This window comes from Odontesthes bonariensis, chromosome 8, assembly GCF_027942865.1.
Source record: "Odontesthes bonariensis isolate fOdoBon6 chromosome 8, fOdoBon6.hap1, whole genome shotgun sequence".
In the NCBI taxonomy this organism is placed as follows: Eukaryota; Metazoa; Chordata; class Actinopteri; order Atheriniformes; family Atherinopsidae; genus Odontesthes; species Odontesthes bonariensis.
Genome location: NC_134513.1, coordinates 5,608,550 through 5,634,766, shown reverse-complemented (window position 1 = coordinate 5,634,766; position 26,217 = coordinate 5,608,550). Strand labels below are relative to the sequence as shown.

The 26,217-nt window shown below is 41.8% G+C and overlaps 1 protein-coding gene across 1 annotated transcript in view; it reads right to left on the bottom strand.

The window, feature by feature from the left end:
* Positions 1 to 16,853: 16,853 nt before the first annotated feature.
* Positions 16,854 to 26,217, bottom strand: part of mdfic (MyoD family inhibitor domain containing) — a 118,544-nt gene continuing 109,180 nt past the window's right edge. Inside the window, exon 6 of the mRNA XM_075471414.1 lies at positions 16,854 to 18,436. The gene's annotated coding sequence lies outside the window, so the exon portion shown is untranslated. The remainder of the gene's footprint in view (positions 18,437 to 26,217) is intronic.

The following is a 26,217-nucleotide window of genomic DNA, read 5'->3' as shown; positions in this document are numbered from 1 at the left end:
AAATCTCTTCGGTTCTGTCGTCACTTTCCCAGAAAAAACTAAATCTGTCCACTGGCTCTATAGAGTTTCTGATGCAGGAGCTCTAAACAGATTTTTTACATCCATGTACAGCGCAATGAGCTGGCCAAAGAGCTGTGGGCGGGGAAAGGCAGTTTTGGCATAGCCATATTTGGGCTCTGGGGGAAAACAACCTCGACATCATATGAGGCGCCACGTCATAAGAGGCGGCTTTCCCGATCAGGCCATCTGCATGGTCACATTACCAAAGGCGGAGAATAATTTCCATTGCATGGTTTAGGTCTATCGTCATTTTTAGCCACTAGGGGACCGCAGGCAGACTAGGGGAACTCATATTAATGTTAAACAACCTTAAAAAGTGAAAATTTCATGCCATGGCTCCTTTAAATGAGTTGGATTAAGCAGGTATAGAAAATGAATGGATGGATTTTTTTAAATGAAAAAGTAAATTGTGCACCACAAGTGCTTTTACTCATTCATGCAGAGGCATACCAAGGGTTGGTGACCCCCAATAATGGCTTCACTGGAAACAGTTTATTGGAGGATGAATTGACCTCCAAAAGAAATATAAATTTTTTTATATGTCATGCAAAATTAATGTATGATCATTGTTTTATACAATGTCAAGTATCACAGTGAACTTGAGCTGTCAAACAACTTTTCTCAAAGTATAAGATCTTAATGTGCACGTTTGAGCTGTGGCTCGTTCACAGTCTTTGTTAGGAATGGCCAAATTATGCAAATTTCAATGTTTTATCAATGCACTGATGACCAAACCTCGTCAGGGTACGTTTTTCACTGTAAACGATACTTTTGCTTATCGTTTGGCTGTTGCGGCCACATGGAGCCGGCGTTCCCACTACCCCAAAACGATAGTTTTGGAAAACTGGTTCCAGAGTGGGAAGATCTGAGAACGGCGTCGTTTCGTTTCCATTGTTACAGCCAAAACGGATTCGTTTACATCTGCGTCACAGCCACATGGCCAATGCCACTGACGTATACACATACGTCAGTGACCAGAACAAAAAGCGGCTTCCATTCAAAATCCGGAAGAAGCAGACAACACAACAAGGACAGACAGCGATCATCATGGACCCCACAACATTGATAGCAGCACTGCTGCAGACACTGCTAACTACAGCGGCGTTGTTGAAGGAACAACGTGAGCTTCGCGCTGGTAGAAGTAGGGGCGTACACGCATGCGCATTGCTTCTTCTATTGTTCTGGTGTAACCGGTGGGGGTGGCTTACAGCGCACCTAGAGGTGTTTCGTGTGTACTGCACCGTTTTCAGCAAGCGTCGCGTTTCCATGTGGACAGAGAAGCTCCCCTGTGTGGTCGCAATTATTTTCGTACCCGTTTTCAAAAAAACCCTCGTTTCGTTTTCGTGTAGCCGTAGCTTAAGCCTAGTATCCAGAGTTAAACATTACAGGTGTAGAAACCACAGATACACAGAGTCAGCAGTTTGCAAATCAACATCTAAATAATCTTTTCATTCATTTTGTAAACATGCTCTGTGGACTGATGGAACTCAAATACAGCTTTTTGACTTATAATGTGCATATTCTGTCTGTAGAATGAAGGAGTTTGTGCCAAGAGCATGGGGAACATGCCTTTGACAGAGGGAAGAATGGTTTCATATAAACATCGTGTGAAAAAGCTGAGGATTGGAAAAATGGGAGGATGACTTTGGGATTGTCTTTGCAGTCCCTTGACCTAAACATCCAATAAGTTTGTTTGTTTATACCCTTTAGGGTGACTCATAACAGCGTTCTTTAACATACTGCCGATACAAGCAGCAGAATGGAAATACGGGTCGTATGATAGCTTCCACATCAAAGCAAATGCTATTTAAAGGGTTTCATTTAAGAAGCCGCAAAATCCTAAATCCTAAAATACCTTCTTTTTACAAGGCAATTACCATCATGGACACCATTTCAATTTGCCTTGGTTACATGTAAACACAACACGTTACAAAGAAACTCTGTCATTTCATTGGTTCGGGTAGAGCCAATCACTTCACTTGATTAGAGTTAGAAATCAAAACCAGGGTTAGAATATAATCACGATAAGAACTACAATCAAACTCTCACGACCATTATGTTGCGTATCCTACAAAACCTAATTACAGAACAGTGCGTTTTAGCCTGCATGAACAAATGTCCTGGAGGGATGCATTTGAGAAGAGGACAATCTCTGAAAACTTTCCTTGTTTATTGCTTCGGTTCAAATCTCTGTACGACAAATTGTTTATTTAACAAAGAAAGAAAAAAAAAAAAGTCCTCCTATCAGTAAGGTTTTTGGCTGAAGGGGCACACAACAGAAACAAACCTATGGTTTGGGCATTTAATGAACACTGAGCGCCTAAAGAGTCCGTCAACCATCCAGAAGCTCTGCTCAGAGTGTCTGCAGCTTCATCGGCACACAAAACGATACCTGTCACACCACCTGAGAGGCAGCTTAAAAAAGCGAGAGCAAGAGAGAAAAGGAACCCAAAGAAACTGAGGGACTTCACAACACTGTCATTGCCATTCATAATACGCATTGACGTATAAAGAGGGCCATTAGGGGCCCAACCTGGGAGCCATTAAATCATTTTAAATCGTTGTAACATCCCATTAGTGTCAGTGTTGGGATCATATAGTAGTCTGTTTTAGAAGGATAACCACAAGGCGCTCCATTTGGACTAAGTCACTCAGATTCTCTCTACTCCTCTCCTGTCTCGGTCCCTAGATTCTCACCTCCATTCCAAAGACAGTTAAGGGTCACCAGTGGTTTGGAGTGCCAAGCCTGAGACTGGGGACCTGGGGAGGTTTCTACCCCGTTAGCTGCTGCTTTGTATACCTCGTATGAGGAGGCAACTGAATAAGGAAGCACAGCAATACCACCCTGATGAATTAAGCATGATGCAGGTAGCCTGTAATAGGCCTATTATGCTGCCTTTAGCCGTGTCAATGGAAAACAGGAGAATCAAACCATGGTTTGCTTTGTCTCTGGGGAGAAACTCTGCACCTGCCCTTGCTTTACGTGCTTCTAATCATAAGGCATGTGTGCTATAACATAGGAAGCCTGTGCACAAAGCTAAACTACAACAACAACAACAACAAATATATACATATATATTTTTTGAATATCGAGCATCGTGCAAAAATCTTGAGCTACTCTCATTTCTTTGAATCTTACTTCCAAGCAGCCAGACTTTGGTGTAATCTTTTATGGTCTTGGGCAATAGTTCTCCAGGCTGTCTGAAGGTCTGTCAAAGTTGGTCTTGTACCTGACCATTTCAGAGGAATGATCATTCAAGCACAAAAAAGACACCAAACTCAAAGTGTAAATCAATCTTTTATCTACACTTAGTAATGAACCTAATTAAAATGGTATCTTTAAGCACTTTGCTAAGCTTGTTGCAAAGACACATTATTTCTTCTCATTGGTTTAGATGTTTAGGTATGCCAAATGACACAAGAAGTGGACTGAAAATCAGCGGCAACAGGTCTGATGGAGGAATGAATCCTCCCCAGAGCCCGGACCTCAACATTACTGAAGCAGTGTGGGAACATCTTGACAGAGAACGGAACAAAAGGCAGCCGACATCCAAAGAAGAGCTTTGGGATGTCCTTCAAGAAGCCTGGAGAACTATTCCTGAAGACTACTTAAATAAATGCCAGGAAGCTTGTCTACAAGGGTTCAGACTGTGTTGAAGAATAAAAGGTGCTCAGACCAGATATTGATTTTCAAGCTTATTACAGTTATACAAACTCTGACTTTTACATGCTGTATTTCCGTTTATGTTTGTGCATATTTCAATAAATCACTGCATTTATTTCCCATTTTTCTATCAAAGAAATCAAGAATCATTTAAACTCTTTATTAACTTGTACACAGCCAATTGTGCTGCCAAGGACAGGATTAAGCATTTAAGTTAAGAATGCATTTGTTCTTGAAAGCTACATGCACACTTTTTAACAGACGACCACAACACATTTCTGATAAATGGGACATTTAGACACTTGATGGAATTCTAAACAGATTGATAGATTCATTTGGATAAATGGTAGTATAAGAGAATTCCAGAAAACATTTGCATGCAGAATCTTTTTCTTTATCAGTCCTTCATTTCCAAGTTGCAGCTTACAATATAGATCACAAATATGAGAAAGGAATTATCTTACCTAAAGAAGCAAGATGTAGATATTTCTTCTAGCCATTGACATGATGAGACAGGACATCAGTCGCATAAATCTCACAAAGCTCTAAACGTGTTTTGTATACCATAAGAAAGGAAGACAGTTTCGGCTAATTTATAAGAGTCAATATTCAAACAGGTAAGTTTCTTGGCTGCTCAACACGATTACTGTTTGTTTAAATCACACAGGTGACGGGAGCCCCTGTAACAATACAAGACAAATCTGAAAATATGTCAGCCTATTGCGAGCTTTGAGAAAAACTCATTTTGAAATATGCACTTCTTCACTTTCCTATTTTTCTCTGTTGGATGATAAATAGCCCATACGGCAGACCTTTGGTGTGCCCTCAGAGTTCTTAAAGGAACAAAGCCATGATGAATGGATCAATGCCAGCGCTCCAGGAAAACAGCTCTTCTGGCCGATAAAAAAGATTTGCCAATGACAATTGGGGGACAGCGATGACCCAGAGAGTGGGTCTTTGGGGTACGGCCCCCCCAAAGGGGCTCCGGTGATGGAGCTCGGATCACCATTAGGGGGAAGATTAAGTGGCCCCAGCTTCCTTCTCTCACTTAATTATACATGCAAGCCCCTTCTGTACGGCCCGCTGTAGCACCTCAGAAAAAGGCAGAGTACTCCTTTGTGTCAGCCACCGGCCGCCGCTTTGATTGCTTATTGGCTGTCTCTACTGACAACCGCGGGGCACAGACACAACTCCCATTGGCCGAGGTGTCAGAAAAGCAGAGAGAGAAGGATAAAATAAGAAGAGAGGAAAAGGAGAAGGAGAGAGTTGGCTAAGACAGCAGGGGAAGATGTGTATTTAGTTTTCATTACAGTGCGAGTCTGAAGAAGATGGGGGAGGAAAAAAAATGTCCTTGTCAGAAGGAGAGTCTCTGGAGGTGCTGGGAGGCGTGCCAGTGCCATCCACTGACACTCAGCTGACAAATATGAATAGAGCAGTTCATGCTTGAAAACAATGGCTTATGAATAATCAACAGGACCCATGAATCTCTCTAATAAACAAAAAACATACCACGAGGGGCTGGAACGGACCGGAGAGACAAGCTGGAAAAACCTTTGATATATGCTAACAACATGCACCGGTACAGGAGGCTGGTTCTGTTAGTTCCAGTGGCTCACAGGAACTTGGCTCATATCCAGATTCACCAGTCAAACCCTCCCTCAGTACTATGAAACCGCAAAAAGAAAACCACTTGGCACAAATATTGGCCTACTTTCTTACCTTAAAAGGCATGATTACCGGCAAAGGCATGCGGATGGTAAAGAACATAAATAAATCTCAATAATGACGATGTCCATCCATTGCTTATACATTCTACAAAGATCTAATCTCAAGTGTGACAGTGTGCTGGCAGGAAACAACTGCTAACTATCTTTAAATAAGATTTATAAATAAGATGAAAGATTTTTAAACGGGATCTTTATTCAAAATGGAACCATGAGCACACTTTTAGGTCAGGTTGCGCAAAGGACAGTGTGAATAATTAATCCTGGAGGCAACTCGGCCTCACTGTACTCATGTTTTAAGAACATAACTGGAGATGACATAAATATGTAATGCGACTGCAAAGATGCTTCTCACCATCTGAGTTTTCCTGGCAAAAAGGAAGAAATCAACATTTTTGTCCTGAGGCAAACCTTAATTCCAACTCGGACGGCAGCCATCAAATGTGGGAACATTTAGCTTGGATTACGCAGTGTCAGCGGGTTAATAGCTAATCAATACATGGTCTCCAGGCTGGGTCATGTCACATTGGTCTAATTTGCCTAATCACATACAGTAGACCGCTGATGGGTTTGCAGATATCAGAAAAAAATGTATCTTTAATTAAGAATCCCAAAGACGTAGAATATACGGCATTCCTTAAATGTGAGTTTCTAAAAGTCATAAATGTGAGATCGTGTAAGTGCATCATCCCAAAACAACCTGCCACCAACTTCTGCTCGAGACTCATAACCAGTGCTGACATGTTGTTTTAAGCACATCAGCTTTAATTGCTTTTAGGAGTAAAATCAATAATCAACCAACTGTTTACTATTCAAGCAAACCGTGTCAGAGCTCGGAGCGGAATGAAAGGAATGCGTTCGGTTTGGACTAAGAGGAAAGTTTGTAGAGGAAGTTCACAGCCTGCTCTCACTTATTAGGATTTTTTTTTTTTTTTGCAGCTGCATGGAAACGGAGCAGCTCTTTAATGTTGAGAGGTTAACTAAGGCCTGTCATTTCCAGAACATAAAATTCTATGCAATTCTGCATTAACATTTATGCCCATAAGCTATCTATTATTAATTATAATTTGAGAATGATGAGCTGAAAGTGACATTAATGGCAGTTACAAGATTGATTTACTTGGACTCGACTTAGAACTTAGATGGACGCACAAGCGTGGGCACAAGAGTGCACACACACACACACACACACACACACACGCACAGAGTTGTGTGCATCACTTCAGAGGACATTATTTCCTGGAAACCTAACCTATCTCTAACCACCTCCACTACTTCCCTAACCTTATCCAAACCAAATCTTCCCCCTTAAATCGAATCAAAATTGCAATTTCATTTTGTAATTTAAACGAAAATACAAAGAACGACTTTCGTATGATTTTGAAAATGTATGGGCATAATTGTTTACATAATTCATAAGTTGATTTTCACATTACAGCGCATAAATTATGCTGCTTTAATCATAATTCAAACCCAGCAGATAGTGTCTGAGGTTTATTTAATATGCATTACAATCATAAATCAAAGTAAGCAAGGCTAATCTGGCCACGCCGAACGACTAATCACTGTCTGCATTCTATCATAAAGCACACATACATGTTCCCATCTTTACCAGAGCCACAGAGGCACGATTTAAATCAATGGGGGAAAATCAATTAGAGTGTGTTTGCATGTATGGATTGACACCTTGAATCATGAGTCCTATTGATCTCCTCCACTGTGATCTTCATAAAACCCATTTGTTCCGTCTAAAGTTTGCATATCCAGCCGATAAGTTGTTCTTTCTCTGGTTTGCATAAACAATGGAGGAGGGATCATAAAGAACATATTATAGAGCTCGGGCAGACATTTTCAGTTTTCTTAAAAGGATGCGGAGGCAAACAAAGATGACTGACAATAGAAGAAGAAGAATTCTAAAAGGCTTGTGGACACTAGTTTAAAAAAGAATACGTCTCCTAAAAACTGAGTGATGATCCGGTCTTAAGCTGCTCTCAATCCCACCCAAAAACAAAAAGGCTTGATGAACATCCTTGTGACTGAACTGACTGCAGTTAATTATAAATTATGCAGTCATTGTGGGCCCACAAAAGAAGACATCCCCACTCAGCAGTCAGATGTAATTACCAACGTCAGGCGCACTCCACTGTGTGTGATCCATTCCTGACAGCCAACACTGACTGATGACCTTCCTGGGTGAAGACACCCTGAGTTGGATAACTGAGCATGAGATACCCCCCCCCCCCCTTTCCCTTTTTAAACTTCTTCCTTCCAACTGGGACTTAAACATCTTAATACCCGCTCAGACACCCACGTGACCCCATGAACAAAACTATTTACAGTTTGAATCATTGAACTAGCTTGGCTTGTCTTTCCTATCATTCAGAATCAAGAGTTTATCACTCCATGCTGCTATGCAGGGCAAAGAAATATGACTCCCCATCAGCGGGTGGCAGAAGGGGTTGGGCTTTGGAGTAAGGAGGAAGGGAAGGAGAGGGCTAATTTGACACAGCTCGCTTGGCTTTCCATAATTGCTCCGTCACTGTCAGTCCTTGAAAGGCCTTCTCGCCGTACAATTTGGACGCAATTACCGGCCGTTTACCAGTGGCCGTTATGCCCGTCGCCCCCCTCCCCCAAAATCCCTGCCTGTTCTCCCGTTTGGCCGGTGGCTAGGATGTGCCATGCCTCATCAAACGCGGATGCGGCCCATTAATGAACACTGTTAGCATTTCTCTTAAACTTCTCCTGCCTCTAATAAACATGCAGTGTTCCATGAAGGAGCATTGCCATCCTCGTGACATGATATTTATTGTCTCTGCTGGTGGGAGGGAGTGAAGATGGGAGGACAGAGGTGAGGGAGGGAGGGAGGGAGGGAGGGGTGGTTCGAAGTGAAGAGAGATATATCAGCAATGAGTAGGGGGATGGAGGGAGGGGTGGAGTACAAAGACAGATGAAGAGGGAGCGATACAGACTGGAACATCTCTTTCTGCCATCACATTTTTTGCGGCCACCAATGCATATAAGCAAACATTCTCCTTTAAAAGTGCATTTAAAATACTTTAAATGCGCTTACATGGTAAAAATAATGACTAATTCTAATATTTTGAGTTTGTGGACATGCTGACAAACTGTTGCCACTAATGGGCTGATCATGCTCGACACATTGCTTATCGTGCGAGCGAATTGTAAGCATCTTCAGTCTAAAAAGTAGGTGTCAATGCACGCCAGAATTTGCGAGGTCACAAACAGCATACGTAAGTGCCACTTAAAGCTGTGATTGTGCTCGCTGCATTGGTCCTTTTGCAAGTGAATAGTGACGTCGACACAGTGCCATGTGTTCTGTGTGTCCATGCTCACACAACAAAGTGATACAACATCGTATCTCTTACAGTGACACTTGTTCCATCAGAGTAAAGAGGGACGAACACATGCTGTCAAAAAGTGGAGAATGAAACATAAAGCACAGGAAAAAAAAAAGACTGAGACACCAAAAGAAGAAGCAGTAAACACCAAGCGGAACACCTGTGGTGACCTAATGGCATTTGTGTCCTCTAAAGAGTCTCTCATTTCCTCCTCTGGCTATGGGGCGGCCCCATGTGTAGTGGAGCGGGCCGCTGCTACTGAACAAGAGAGGGGAAGGTCATCATTTATCGCTGTAAGCCTGCACTGGTTTTCTACGCACATAAAAATATAGGGCGGGGGTTGTCACCGTGGCTGTATACGCACAGATACAGGCTGACAGGTACAGACAGACGTTTAGATACGCTTTGGTGTATGCTGAAAAGCCCAAAAAGTGATGATCAAGCATCACTTGTGTTGTGTCTCAGGAGACACGATCGCATAGCCACCCCCCCGCCCCATCTCTGCTCACCTCTGAGACATGTTGAAATTAATGAAGCCCAGTGCAACTGCAGTCAAAGGCACAAAATGGCTGCTCATTAATAGCCTGCTGTCAGAGGGGCCATTATGACACAGCTAGATATAAGAAGTCAGGGAGGCTTTATTCCTGAGGCCTCTGGTGATAAACAAAAATGATGTTAAAACTACTGCATTAGCCAAAAAATGGTCAGTGGCGGTGGATCGACTGCAGTATTTTTGATGTCAGAATGTTTCTGTCATGTCTTTCCTCGTCTATTTGCATAGCTTTCAAATCGGCATGACAACAGTGCGATGCTTTGGCTGTTTAATGCAAAGAACTACAAAAATACACAAAAAACACAAAGGGATGCAAACTCACTTCGAATGACACATGCTGAAACTAATGGCATAAATAACCATGACAACAAAGTGAGACTTTTCATGTCTCTGTGGAGATAGGAGCTGGCATTGTACTAAGTGTTTAGTTGCTCACCGAATAAACTCATTAATTTGTTTAATTATGAAACTGCCTATCAGTTTCCCCCTCCCTGGGAAATGTTCTGTGAGGCTATGCAACAACATAACACTTTCTGAGGCTATGTTCTCACTATCACATAATAAACAAACAGAAAATACACCAGGGCCTGATTAAAGGCCTTTTCACTACAGAGCGTGAGACTCAGGAAGGCGGCAGTGTTTGTTTCTCTGCTCACAGATGAAATTGTTTCAGCTTGTTTTTGACAGCTACAGATGTGCTGGTTATTATTGAGGGGGGAGAGAAAGGGTGGTGATAATAATTAACGGACACCGCTAACCTGAATAAATTAATGCTTCCGCCATAAATGTGTGTGGCTGGGAAAAGCTGACGTGCAAACTGCGTGTTCAAACGAGCTTTGTTCCCCTGATTAATTCGTTTTTTTTTTCTGGTCTTGTAATGTTCATATTTATGTGTGCGCATGCATGCATGCAAGCCGTTTTTATGACCTGTAGTTTCTAACTTGTGAATACAAATTAAAAGTTTTCCTTTTACATTTTAATTATTAGAAAAAAGGGTTAAGTCGAGAGCCCCAATGGTCATAAATCCAGATCTTACATTATCCGCACAGATTAATGCAGTGCTACCAGAACAGATCACGTGTGTCTTCGTAAGCTGTTCATGCACAAAAACCCTAAGAGTCCAACACTTGCTGTCAAATATTTAAAACACTGATCCAGAAATAGCATCTTTGTAGAGGAATCATGCATCTTGGCATTTAAAAGCTTGTGCAACAACATTTTTCAGTGAAAACCTGGAAATGTAACCTTCTGAAATCACACCTCTCGTGTGTTCAAACACATTTCCCCCCCATAAACCTTTTACTTTGTGGTACACTTACAACTAGCTCATCCCTTCAAACCTCCGACCCAGAGTGGTGATGCAGCAGTGCATTTAGCCTGGATTTTGACAAAATTGGTAGCAATATCCAGAAAGACACACATACAAATACAGTCATGTATATGAACATATTAGGAGTCAGCACACACACATAAACATTAGTCACTAGTATGTCTAAAGAACACACTTTGGCATGCATGTACCTGTATATGCGCGCGTCCGTGCATGTGTTGGAAGGGCGGACGGCCCTCGTCAGACAAGGTAAAACCCATTATTTGGTCCTCATCCCAGAGAGTGAATTGAGAGTCAAGTAGGATGCATGTGGTAACCACAATGAAATTACAGCTGCTGTGAGGCCGAGCGCAGCTAATGCACCCCCATTGTGTCCTCGAGTGCATCTAAATAAGCAGGGGTAAAAGGCAGACTGCACTCGGGCTGCCAGGGTTACAAGGTGTGTGCGTGTGTTGGTGTGTATATTTGGGCAAAATGGAAGCCTGTGATGGAGGGCAGTATTTAGTCCAAATGATGGGTAACTTGTAGGGACCACCTGATGCAGCTTTGTTGAATGTCAGTTTATGTGTTCTGGTGGTGTTTATGTGTGTGCAAAGCCAGGATATTTTTCCTATCCCACTTAAAAGGGAAACGACTCACCGTCACTGTGTACCAGGAAGTCAAAGCCTGGAAACGATGGCACCAGAGAAATGGAGCAAAAGTGGTATTTTTATGTGTAATAAAAAAAACTGCGGATGGTTTCTTCTTTGAGCAGCAGAGAACTAAACCTCAGCCGCGGATGACTGCCTTTGCTGAATGACAGAGGAAAATACAGAAAAAAGCCAGAGCCACCATTACTTATTTAGTTATTATCATCATTATTATATAGTCATTACATATTTTATGTATTTCAAAGCTGCGTATTAAAGGATGTTCAAGTTATTTGAGGGTACAACTACAGGACAGATTAAGGAATTAAGACTATAATATTATAACCCTTTCCAAGAGTTAATATATATTTGGGCAAGATACCTAAACCATTAATAAAGTTACAAATTTTAAGACTTAATCAAGAACACTTCACACGTGATAATCTGAATTTTATGGTTTAACTTTCCTAAAAATGTCTGGCACAATGTCACTTACTTCCAAGATGCAAGGGGAAGGCATCTATTGTAATCAGGCCCTATATAAAAAAAAATGGAATTGAACTGAATTGAACGGAGAAAAGTCTGAAGAGGCCGATGACCCCAGCAGAGGTCACAAGCCACAACGCATTGGTCAAACAAGAACGCTCAAACTTTAGTTGTTCTTATCTGTGATGATATCAAGCAAATCTCTTGATCAACTGAAAAGACAAAAAAGCAAGTTGTTCTCACAGCAGGTTCAGACAGTGTGAAAACAGAAGGCTATATGATACAGAGATGTTTATCACAAAATACTTTATTCAAGCACATTGTTAAAATGCTGAAACCTCACTTCTGTGAGCCTTTTAAACTAGCTGCAGCTGATGTGAAAACTACAACAACTCTGGCTGTTGTCCCCCTCCAGTGATGGGTGATTTTAACAGAGAGCAACAAGTCTTCAGCCTTTAGTCTTCGGGGATTACAGAAATTGTATTTTTCCACGACGCCGTTACCAAGTTATGTAAAGCAATTGAAGGCTGTTACACTCCTAATATCATCTCTTTAACTTACACTGAGGGCTTCTTTGACTTCAAGCTTTAGGTAGCAGGCATGAGTTCTTGCCTTCCATCGGACAAAACTGTCAACTTGTTGCAACCCGTTTCGAGGTTCAATCTGGCACAGTCTTGTCTCTTTATTCCTTTTTTAAAAGAAGAGGGGGTTCAATTATCCTTAACCAATCAAATAATATCTACATGTATGAATGAAGTTAAATTTGACCCACAATTGTAGACATTCAAACATACCTGTTGTGCTGGAATCGTGGGAGCGGTGAGCATGATGTTGATTGCCTAATTGTTAGGTTTCCCATTGTGCTTATTGGATCAACTGTTTCATTTCAATTGCTGTTTCATGTAAAGGCATCAGAAAAATCTGTCAATTCTAACGAGTGGACGGGTTCAAAGATCTTAGACCAGTCTAAACAGCTTCCAAACAGCAAATGCCAATGTTGGAGTCAACTCCAGATAGTTCCCCTCTGACTGATAAAAACATGTCAATTCTAATTATATTTGAGCCCCTGAAAGAAATGGATGGTCATACTCAAGAGTTGTAGTTCATAAACACTTCCTCCAAATTCAATGTTAATAAACTTGAAGAAAAGTAAACTAAAGACGTTCAAGTAAATAGCAAAATTATTAGGAGATGTGTTTTATTTTTGGACCCGACTGTAGTTTCCCTCACATATATCAGCTGTTGGAACAAAAAACAGTGAAAGAAAATGAGGATATAAAAGTAAAACACTAAAACTGTCAGCAGGAGATGCAAAACAGAGATCCGGATCTATTCATTATGAATGAGACATGTTTGAAAGGTCCAAGCTATGAACAGTGAGTAGGAGGAGGACAATCACTTACCTTCCCATACCCTCTAATGCTTAACCCTCTTGCAACCCTGTACCCCCTCTCCCTTCCCCTCAGCACAGGCTCGGCTCATCAACAAAAGCCTTTGTACAGTCAACAGTGCTGTTTTTATTCATGTAACATTTATCCTCAGAGCTGTCCATCAGGCGAGGCGAGGACGGCTGATCTAAAACAGAGCCTTACACTCATGACAGGAGGATAGAGCCGTAACTCTAGAATGCTAACCTGCGCTGTTATTTGGCCCGCAGAGAGCGGGAGAAAGAGGGAAAAGAGAGAGAAACACAGCCTAATAACAACTACAAACACAGACATATCTTTGTTCCAGCTCTATAAAACAGCCAACTTCAGTGGGATTGCTTTTGCTTCCATGGGCCCAATCAAACTTGTGTTATTTAGACTTCAAACCTGGCCTCCGCAGAGAGACAGGGAGTGAGCTAGGTGTGTGTCTCCTGCTAATAGCTGCTAGCATGATTCGGTTAAGCTGCTTATTTCTGACATAAATAATGCATCCAGACAGATGCGCTTGACTTTTGTTGAATATGAATCGCTTGCATGATTGACACCAAGGTTTGTTGAGCAGCGAGTTGATTTTACAGTCTCACCTTTGGAAATAGGCCTGTCTCATTTAATATCCCCTGTGTTAACATAATTATGACAACTAGCACTGATTCATGCATGTGTCTGTGTAATATCCATGACAAAATTAGGCTACTATTTTTTTTAGGGGTGGGAGGATGGGATAGGGTAGTGGGATATATTTTAGGGGAGTATCAAAGGCAACTAGATTGTCTGCCTGTTTAGCAGCTTAGCCAAATCAAATCGGAAATAAGAGGACTATCTTCACTTTAACACCCACAAACTCTGCCCCCTCTTAGCCTTCCTTTTTACAGTCATTGATTCCAATCAATCAACATTAATTAAGCGGGCACCTATACACATATATGTCATATGCTAATAGGGTAATGATATGGGCATTTAGCTGACGCTTTAATCTTATGCTAGTGGCAGCTAACACATAATGATGCTCTTTACCCACCCAGCCATGGGAATATTTATAAGATATTGCTGAAAGCACGAGAACACATACACATAGAAATTGGTGCTTCACACTGCCTCACCGTATTAAACCTTATTTACAAGCTGTAACCATTACAGATACGGTGGCGGAGAAACCACATTAGGTCCAATGGGGCTAACAGGATTTTATCCAAAACAACGAAATGTAAATTCAAAAAAAAAAAAAAAGGTCTCATCCGCCAACCTGCAAACAGATGAACATCTTTGTGAAGCAATACACTCCCACCTCCACCCAATTCTGTCTTTATTTAGGATCTTGATGGATCAAGCAGGTTAGATGCTGTCCCTGTAATAACCCTCAACCTTTGCTCAGATAAGACCAAGGTTTGGGCAGCAAGATGTGAAGACCTATCGCAGATTCCATGAATCCATAGTACCCTCTTATACCACTTTTCCACAATAAACATGTCAATACTGCATTTCTTTCATTATTAGATAGCACAGAGAGTCAAAAAATGAGATTGAAACGTGTGACGTCATAAGTACACAGTATGCACATAGCCCTGTTGAGCCGGCAGGACGCCTCAGGCTGATGTACTTCCTCCATGACAACAGTGTAAAGAGCTTCAGGAGGGATGGGAGCCTGAATGTGATCCAGCAGGAAGCACTTCACTGACTGCGCTGAGTTGTTATCACTGAGCGGAGCCGGGAAGACAATTTGACGTACACGAGTTCAGATTTACTTCGATTAAAATGAACAGTTCATTTCAAATATTCACTGTGATGACACGAAATGTTCGGAATGATTTAGAAAGGCCTATTTTCTTAATATAACACGAAAAAAAATTACAGCCATTAGTTCTAGCTGGACTGGATAGCCTCATGTCATCCGAGGACCCCTTTACTTTGAAGAGAAACCAAATCCAGACAGATTTGAAATAAAGTGGCAGGTTTCTGGGGGTTTCTTTTAAAAGAAAAATCTACGTTTTTAATAGTGAAGGGAAGAAAACACCGTTGTCCACTGTGAAATTTCTACTAATATTCTTTGTGAATGACTGCGCTCTTTATGAACAACTGTGAGAGCATCACTTGACAAGAAATAGTTGGAGAGGTAGAAAAGTTACATACATGCACTGTTTATGCAATTTCGTGGTCTTTGTTTCTGATAACTTGCCTCTATATCTCCTGCAACACTCTTTAGTATGATATGAGGAACAAACCAAAGGTACACTCAGTGGTGTTTGTAAGAGTTCTCTCTCCTGCTCCCAAGTGATAATTATTTCATCTTGTTTAGTTCATTATTCATCTTTAGGGAGCTGCTTGTGACTTGTGGATAAATGCCATATGAAAGGCATTGTGCACCGAGGATGCATCCTCACTTTTATCCTGGCTCCCACAACAGATCAATTAGTAAAACTAAACAGTAAATTATTAATCACATTGCTTTGTGTCCCCGTTCCATCACCGGAAGAAAACAGTTCATTAGAGAGAAAAGGGAAGCAGGGAGGGGGACTGCGGCATGATTGAGAGGGGCTTTAAACCGAGCTGATGCTGTGTGAACATATGAAGAAAAAAGAGGGGGGGATTATTAAGCGTGTCCATCATTCCAGGTAACTTCAAGAGGACCCCCCCACCCTCCCCATCCCTCCTAAAATGACGTGCGCTCATAAAATGGGGTCAAGCATTGGAGGAGTTCAATGTCACAGCCATCATATATGTTGCCCGTTGGGGTGCGTGTGATTAAAATAACACACAGGGATGTTTCATGTCACGGTGAGCAATCAGACCATATTTGCAAAAATATTCAGATCAGATGAATTTTAATGAGGTGTACACTCGAGGGGGATACTGCTGCCAGAGCGCTGGGGATAGAAGGTGGAAGAAAGCTCGTCCTCTTATTTGCCAGGAGATGGCAAGGTACATAAACTTTTTTTTTCCGCCTTAGTCCCTCTACCCTTAGATGAAAAAAAAAATAGAAGCAGATCCAAATTCAGGGGTCCACTCAATGTTCAGATTGCTCTGCTGTTCTGAGTTGGGCAATTTGAATAAATCATTCCAGGGAAAAAAGGAAAAAAAGCTCAGTGGGGTTCATTTTGTGAGAAATTATATTTTCGCAGGAAAGGTTAATTTTGAAGGGAGCTTGAATGACTGGGAACTGAGTGGGGGCTGCAAAGGGAGTGGAGGGGGGGATGAGGGAGAGAAAGAGAGAAGGAGAAAAAGAAACAGAAGACAGAAAGCGAAATGGGCAAGCAGGTGGAGGTGGTGGTGGTGAGGGGGGGGTCTGCACGAGGAGCATTGGGCGTCAAGAGGAGAAGCGGCAAGAAAGAGCGGGATAGAGGGAGGGAGCAAGGGAGGCAGTTATTAAAAGCGATTGCATTGCCTCCCGGATGTCTCAGGAGAGCAGAATCAGTGGAGATGTTAAACCTTGCTTGACACCCCAGTTGGATAATTGTGGGTGTGGGAGCTAATCAGCGGAAGATGTCTCCTCAATTTAAATCTTGTCAGTTAGTGAAGATTAGGCCCTCCTGTCCCAGCCACCATTAGCTTTGTTGCATGTCAATGTGCCAGTGAGGGTGTCCGCCTGGTCCGGCAGCAAGGGTAAAAAGGCGAACGTGACGGAATCCAGTGAATTTATTCCAGCTAAAGCCTGTATGGCATTTGGAAGAAAAAAAGAAGAAAAAAAAAACATATGAGGGGGGGAAAAGGGAATTTATTCAGCCTTTTTGAAAAGGCATTTGTTACTCGTGACCTTACAGGAGAGGAGGGGGCTGTGGAATTAGAAGCGTAGAGAAAGGATGTGGTCAAGATTTTTCTGCATGAAAAACACTGGCTTGTTACTTAAATATAATGTCAACAAACTAGAGCCCATGCAGGGGAGGAAATTGTGTGTGCTCGCTCTAAAAAATACACAAATTAAGAAGGATTATCATTGAATTTATGCACATATCAATCACAAATCATTAAATATACTGTATGACCACAACACCCTTGTGCATATGCTCAATGCTACGTTAAAATGTTAAGTTGGAGGATAAATGTGGACTAGAGGAAATCATTGGATCCTGATGTTAAGGCTATTAAATGACTAATAATGTGTGACAGTGTGATCTCATTAATAAAAATGTAGGGGTATAATTTTAACCCTAGTTAAAAGGAATGGGGGAGGAGGTGGCTAATTCAAAAGTGCACTGTAGTGAATTTTACAGCTCGAGTCTGGCTGGCTGCAGGCCACAGCTTTGCATTCCCCCACAGTAAATATTTGTAACAGATTTTTTTTCCAACAGCACAATGGATCCTTTCACTAGAGCAGGTCCTGTAACCTCGGAGCAATCGCAGGGTCAGGGCAAATAAACAAGCGGGCCGTGCCAAACTGAGCAGCTCCAGTGATTCCTGGGCCAGGCCTGCTACATACCAGGGCCCTCAGCTCTCCCCTCCTGAGTGCTGACAGATGTTTCAAGCTCAGCTAAAAAAGGAAAGGGGAAACCAAGAGAGAGAAAACAAGCTTGCTTTCCTCTTACTGGCCGGCTTCCCCCCACATTTCCATTTCTTTTATTTCTCATTTTATCTCAATGCAAACGTCTGTGTTCCCGGAAGAGTTTCTGACACCTGCAAATAATGAAAAACAAGAAGATGCCAAACAACTGCCTCTGTATTGCAAATGTATGATCCATAGTGGGCAAATGTGTAACATGTAAACTAGCTTGTAATTAATGGTGGCACAGCCCAGCTTGAGGTCAAGAACCCCCGAGAGTTTGTATGTTTAAACATGCCTAAGCAAGAGCAAGGAAAGGGAAAATGACACCACACTTTAGTGGGCTCACCTGCAGGTCTCTGTGTGTTTCTGTTGAATGCGCACACATTTGGGTATTCCTATGCAGCACTTCTGTTCAGTCGAAGCCGTAGCAGAGTCAAAAAAGCTACTGGGAGCTTCTGGGAGGCGCAACAAGTTCAAGGCTCTGCTCAGGCCTGAGGCGACAGACGGTAAACAGTTTTTCTTTTTTTTTCAGGGGCCCAGACAAAGCCTCGCTATGCTAGATACAACAGTTACAGCTGGGCTGAGTGAAGTGAGACATCGATCCATAAGCTCGTTCCTTTACACCCCTTCGAGCACTCATCTGGCAGTCAGCAGGAGCAGCAGCGCATGCCAGAGCTGGGCACTGCACTGCTAAAGAAATCCTTCGTAACCAGTCTGGCTTCATCTGGTGCTGCAAATAAGTAGTTACAAAAAAAACACATTTTAAAAATCAAATTAGAAATTGGTCAACACTTGGTGCAACCAGCTGGTCAGAATGCATTTAAAACAGGTCAAATAATTACTGAACAGCAGAAAAAAACTAATTTCAAGGCTCATTGTGAGACATTTTACATTTTTTTTTTCTTATTTACCAGTCAGTGCACTGTGATGATATTAGAGGACATCTGAAAAACACCAGTGGTAACCATAAAAACAGTATTTATGCATATTTTAAAAAAAAAACACTTATACATTCAATATTCTCTTGAAATCACATTGGCCATGAAGGGCCCAGTTACAAGTATCAAAGCAAAGAGGGGAGACAAGAGACTGCCGTTTAATCTAATCTATGTTCTAATAGTTGGGGAGACATTAATTATTGATAAGAATGGCAATTGATTGGTTAATAAGATAATGTAATTGAGAAATGAAAATCATCAGAGCTGAGTGTGTGTTGGCTCCGATGTGAGCCACGCTGGATGGGGGGGGTTGTAGATGGGAGGGGGGTCTTAGGGGATTGCCCCTACATAGGCTTCCATCATTACTGCCACACTATAAAAGCAGAGTGGTGATTAAAAGGACTTGATTGATTTGACTCTCATTGGGATAAGCTGTCCTCTTCCCGTCACTGGGATTCGTCTGGAAAAAAAAAAAGTGTGTGCGCGTTCGTGTGTGTGTGTGTGTATCTGTTTGGTGTGTGATATTCTAATAAAATAATCAAGCAAATGTGTTTGTAAATTTGAGCACATTTCAAGCTTGTAAAAGCGTGTTTATGTGAGTAATAACGGAAACTGTTGATCGTATAAATAAATGCTTGTTTGCCCATTAATTTATAGTAAAATCGTAGATCTGTTACATATGTCTACATGTCTGTACGCACAGGAATGTAGATTATATAAATCCACAGTATATGAGTGCGAGTTTGGACCAGCAGCAGTGAAACAAGTGTGTGCATGTGTGCATCCATGTCGTCAAGAGGTGGCCCCACTCCCCTAGTTTTCACTCGCCTTTTGTCTGCACGCTGTACTGTACTCGGCTGCTCAAACACACACTCACACACACACACACTCTCAGCCATAACCCACCCGGAGAGACGGAGACAGACCCTGCCGCCTGACACAAAAGCTATTGATTTTACTATCTGCTGCAATGAATGATCTTCCACAGACAATTTCTGAATTTAGAAATGAGTTCAATACTAATAATGACAGTGGAAGGATTCTTTAAAATGTTAGAGTTGAGAGGAGGGAAATTGGGAGGAGAAAAAAAAGAAGGGGAGAGAGTGAGAGTAGAAGTGGAGGGAAGCGAAGATTTGTGTGTGTTTGGCTTTGGAAAAAGAGAGGATATGATTTCTGGCTATGGGTGAGATTAAATAAAGATGACATCGATGATTTTAACCGTCTAAATTACGACATTCTAGCCTCAAATACAATTATTCTTATTTGGCTTTCTTCAATGGGCTGAATATGAAATAAGTTGGTGGTGAGATGTCTCTTCTTTTTTTTTTTTTAAGACTTCGAACAACTTTTACACGAACAGGTTTCATCCACCTATTTTCACGTGCCGCTCCTCTGCTTTTTATGACGCAATTTTCAATATACAGCATTTTTTTGTGAGCTCGCTCCTTCACCCATTCATATATTTCATGCACCATAAAGACGGTTTCGATTTTGCGTCACGGGAATCTTCCATAAAATAAAAAACACAGCCACATAAATATTTAACATGGACTCTGTTTGGATGGGGAAAACTATTTATGTCAAATTAAACAACAGATAAGCCGGTCTGCTCAACAGAAGAGCTCAGCAGACAGGAACATGCCTCCGAATATTACATTTCTGAGTGCACATTATTTTCCCAGTTATTCGGAAAACTGCCATAAAACATCATGAACAGCCACGTTAAGCCTTGCATCATATGCTGATCAGAAAAAGTTGCATGAAAACAGACAGATGTGTGGATTTTATTATATGTATATATGTGTTCTTGTGTATCATCTTGTGTATCATCACTGTTTGCATTTTTTTATTTTGAACTTTTCATTTCCTCTGGCACATTATTTGGACAGGCAGGCAGCGGCTTGGTGGGGTGATGTGTGTTAATCAGAAGCCCCTTGCCCCGTTGAGGTGTTAATTCAACCCTCCTGTTACAGAGAGGTGTAGATTAATAGATAAGGGAGGTCTGGGTGAGGGTCAACGCGATACGGCCCTGGCTGTGTTCGCCTGCTTGTCAGACACCTGTCTGGATTAAGCCGCTGGCTTCTCTCTCCGTTGTGTGCAGGTGAGAGGTCAGTCATTTACCCAGTTCACCAGGCTCTCGCTCAGTTTTCAAGGTGGGGTGGATCTGCATAAAGGCTCTGGCGCCGGTATGCTTCGTATGGTTTGCCTGCACGGGGGGTCTCGCGTGCCGGGGGAAGAGGAGCGCAAAGGCGATGTGGGATCTGCCGCAGAGGATTATAGTAAATATACTCTAAGACTTGGGAGGGGATGAAGAATGGTTACAACACTGGAAAAGGGGTGGATTTCTATTTTATTTATTCAATTTTAAAATCTGATTCTGGCTGCACAGCAACACAAACCTTGATAGGATTTCCCGTTTTTTTTTTGGTTATATTATAACAGAGTTTATTCTTTTAAGGAATTTTCATGAAGGATGGACGTGAAGATCCTCAGCAAACAGTAAAAAAAAGAAAAAAAAGAAAAGGAACGGGGATAAAAACGGGTTGGGGGAAGGAGGAAAAATGCATGAAACATGAAACTCTGCAAATTTGACTTATAACAAGCAAAATTACACCCTGCTGTCATTTAAATTATGGCTGCCCTCTATAAAGGTGTCTTTTAGGTGCATTAATTGAATTCGGCACTATTTCCCAATAATAATCTGTAAAGTTCAGCCGTCCATCCTTCATGAGATCCCTGCCGCGTACCACAGGAGTATCTATTTCAGTGGCTTAATTTATTTTCATGATTCGCCGATAATGACGGCCATGCAGGCTGTACATCAGAATTAACCTTCATTTCACTGAGGTATATTACGATGACAGTCCCCGACACATTTCACCTACACAAAGGGCATTCTCTCCCTCTCTCTCTGTCTCCCTCTGACTCTCACTTTCTCCCCCTGCCTCCACTGTCGCTGTCCCTGCTGTATAATCATCCTCGGCAGACCAAGATTGTTTGATAGCCGATTAATTTTCATAGGAAATCAAGTGGCCGGCTCTTCCTCAGTCTTTCTTTACCCCGCGTCCACCTCCAAACACATACATACGCCTCTCTCCAACAATGTCGAACAGCACTTGTGCTTGGTGACTTTTTCTGTCAATTAGGTGTTTTATTTAATCTCATCTCACTTTTTCCCTCTAATAAATTGCATCCCCCCCCCCCCCCACCACCAACCTCCCGTTTCTGATATCTCCTGCGTGGTTAATTTATTTTGGACGATGCCGACGCAACAAAAGTGCTGTAAATTAATCAGGGGACATCAAGTGAAAGGGGGTCCTTCGCTCGCTCTCTGTCTCTAATTTCTATGCAAACCATTAAGTGTCAGATATAGATTCCGCCATTTGCTATGGTCGCAGTCAAAAGATTTCATTAGGACCTGACGTCACATTTTGAAGGCAGCGCCGGATCGTTTCTGTCCTATTTTCTCCCTCATGAGCTCTTTGTTCTTCACCCCTCTGTAGGATCCTGCCACTAAAAAGGCCCCTATGCAAATGGCAATAATAGATTTCGCTAAGCGCCGCCGAAACGGCATGATAGCCTATTTAGAGAGAAACCAAAGAAACATTCAATTTGTGGCATTAACCAGGGCACATGCAAAGGTTGCCAAAAAAAGTAATTAAGAAATTACAGAATTGCTCCTCTCTGCTTGAAGTTCTTTCATTTTTCTCCCTTTCTCACTGACATGGCATCTGTAATGAGGAGGGCTGGTAATTAGAATATTCTGGAGAGGTGAGCCCTGCTGGAGCTGGCAGCCAGAAGACTGATCTCTCTCTAGCTTGCTTTTTGCCCTCTCTGTCTTTTCAGTATTATTTCTTTCCTCTGTCATAAAGGCTTGGACACAGAACAGAAAGAAAAACAGCTGTCTGATGACCAGGATATCTCTCACTCTTCTTTGTGTGCATGTGTGCACGTGTGTGTGTGTGTGTGTGTGTCTCTCGGACGAGCTGTTCAGGCCTCCTCTGCCAGCAAATAAATATAATCAATCTCCCATTTACATACAAATAGGCTTCTCCCCTTCATCCTAATAATCTGCACAGCATCCTCAGAGAGGGAAAATAATATTCTCTCCACATGGCAATTTCATATTTACCATTAGATGGCTTTATTGATTGTTGTTTTTTTTTCCTGCTAAATATTTTTTCCACTTCATTTTATTATAGGATATTGAAAGCATGTCAGGCTGATATGGCGCACACGCTTCATTATCTCCTGCCCTGGGACGATTATGGTTATTGACACTGTCAGGTTTTTTTTCTCCCCTCGTCACTGGATATCACAGAGAGATCCAGGAAGCTGCGATACAGTGAAAGGAAGAAGTGGAGGAGCATCATCATGACCATTTAACGGGTGTGAGCCACAGGGGCGTCTGTGTGGCTGCGAGTCTGTAATGCAGCTCATTCCACTTTGTGTCATGTCACTGATGGGTGTGACCGTCACTGAGTGTCAATCCCACTTTGGACAAACAACCCTTCTGTCAGCGGGATCACTCGCATCCGGGGGCATCCAACACATCCATCATACCCAGAGAGAGATGAAAGGAGAAGCCAGGAGTCTGACTCCAAGTCTGAGCCAGAAAAACTTGAACTAACTACTTGTTTCTGCTTAATTAAAAGTTATCTCAGAGGAAAATCTAAATTAAATAAGAAAGAATGCTGACAGGATTGGGATTTTATCAATGCACTGTAGGTTTCCTTAAAAAAAAAATCTTAAAGGGGTAATTTGACATTTTCAGATGCCCCTGCTTCACTGACTGTCAAGAAATCTGCTAAGCCTCTAAATACCATCAGGAGAAGTGACATCACACCCTGTTTGCAGTGTGTAATGCGTGGTTGAAGTGGAATCGGAGGTAAAGTGACAAACATCACTGCATTACATACCCTGTAATAAAACAACTGCTGTTAACATGCTCTGTAATGAGCACTTTAGCTGCCACGGCTACTCTTGAGGACTGCTATCAATAACAACATCTGTGAGCCAAGTTTGTGCTCGGAACACACCTTGTCGTATAATTAACTTGTCACTCGTTAGCATGATTGCTTTCAGAAACAGGACGATACACTCGGCTGGATCGAGCTATTTCACATTTTCCCGAGCATTAGAGGAAACAGTGAAGGTACTGCTCAAGTCACGTTTTCCCATATCCCCATGCAGCCATGTTAATTAGGTCTTAATGACCACTATTGACTCATTAACAAGCATTTGGGGATTGTGGGGCACAGCGGTGGCACCACGGAAACCAAATGCCATTCTGTCAATAATATTCAACCTCCCGACTGAATAATTATTCTGCATACCTTTAGACTAAAACCACAAGCAGGCTCAAATATCAAGTTCATCAGCCAAGTTCAGTTGTTAAGGGCTTGGCAGAGCAAATATCCTGTCTCGCTTAAGGTTGTATCCGGCAAATAAGTAAACAATACAAACATTTCTGGAGATATGCAAAAACAAAAAGAATCCTACAGTCAGTCTGTTCCTTTCTAGGAACTGGCTCAGCTTAAAAACTGATGGCGTAATCACGGACTTCTTTGAGAGATGAAAAGGGGTCTGATCAGAATCTGAGTCGTCCCAGCACGCGTGCCTTCTGAAGCAAAGAGGCAGCGCTGAGAGATCGTCAACAGGCGCTGACAAAGTGGTGCAATTATGATGAATTGGGATCTGACAAAATGTTTGTCTGAGGTGTAAACACACAAGTCAACAGTACTAAAGATGTAACAGCAGAAATAGATCAGAGCTGTTAACAGCTTGTCTTAATCAAACAAGAACATTAAAAATGTAGAAATTCCACAAGAGATTTGAATGCTGTTATGGTGGAAAAATGTTGTGTTCTTGATAAGTAACAATGTCATTATGAACCACGCATACATTCACTAAACGGTAGATAAATATTAACATTGCTGCAGCTGTGTTCTTTTTGGACAAAAACTGTTTGTACATCACTGATAAAAGCTTCATTTAAACTTTAAAACAACAGAAATCTTTGACAGTGAGAAAAGTCAAGGCACAGTACAGGTCATTTCGAGTCATCTGCCTTGCTTGCTGGTGTGTGATGGTGAAAGACAATTTACCTTTTCACCTCCAGTCATTATTGCCTACGGCAATACTTCACCTGAAGAGGAAAAAAAAATCTAATGAACAAAAACCGTCATTTGGGAATTATGATGGGACACTGTGCAGCAAAATACATGTGTCCATACATATATACATATATATCTATCTATCTATATATAGATAGATAGATAGATATATATATATAGATAGATAGATACATATGTATAGATATATATTTGCCACATATATTTAAATAAAAAAAAGAAAAACTTAATATCTAATTAAAATGATAACTGCCTTCTCATTTTTCAAACTCTCATATCCTGAGGGCCAATTGGGATGAGTGCCCCCCTCCCTTGCCCAGCCCATGCAGCTGCAGCTTCTCCCTCTCCATCAGTCCGTCTCCTCTCTCCATCTCTCCCTCTCTCTGTCTTTCCCTCACTCCACTGTGGCTCAGTGAACTGCTCCTACAGCAATATCCCATCATTACCATCTCCCCAGCTGAGCTTCAGCCAGCCATTATCATGCGGCATTATTAATCTTCTTGTCTTATCAACTTGCAAATCACAAACCATTGAGCCTTATGGCGCAGTTTGGGGTGCGCCGTTATTCATTTTGTAGGTCCAGCTAGGATGCGAGTCCTTCTAATCACCGGACGACTGTCACTCTCCCACTGCTGTCCTGTCGTCCTCTCGGTGTTTCACTCCATCGTCGCTTTCACTCTTTCACCTGAAGGCTTCCCTCACTCGTCCATTCACCCAGGTGTGACACTGTGTCTCTTTGGCTTTTACACACACACACACACACACACACATATATCTATATATATATATATATATATATATATATATATATATATATATATATATATATGTATTCTGCATATTACACCTCAATATTTTGGAAGTGCTGACCAATCAAACATGTTCTTAAATTATGAAATCAGCTTTTAAAGTAAGATATAAAGTGCCATAAAGTGGTAAAATGGACTGTCAACAGCAACATGACACTGATGACAACCATTCAGCACTCCCTTACAAGCAGTATTAACTTCTGGCTTCATATATTAAATCACCATATTTTTTTTTACCTTTCTCTTCCTGTTATTCTCCTTTAAAAACTGAAAATATAAACCATGAAGTATTTGAATGGAACCCCCTTTGAGCTCCGCTTCTGAAAGGAGTCTACAGCGAGTCGGATTAATTCCATTAATGGGCCAGCATTAACATCAGTCTGTCTCGAGCTGACCCCATCTCCCTGACACATACATCCACAACGCTCCTGTCATCTCTCCCTCTCACGCGCTCCCTGCTCGTATTAGTATTCCAGTGCCGAGTGGGGAGGCGAAAAGAGGGAAAGTTTCTTTAAAGACACCCCGTTGACCCCTGATTCTTGCTCTCACTTGAGTTTGCTTTTCTCCAGGGCTAAAATATTCACCCTGGAAATGCAGTGTGGTTATGGCTAAGCAACTTGATGAAAAAAA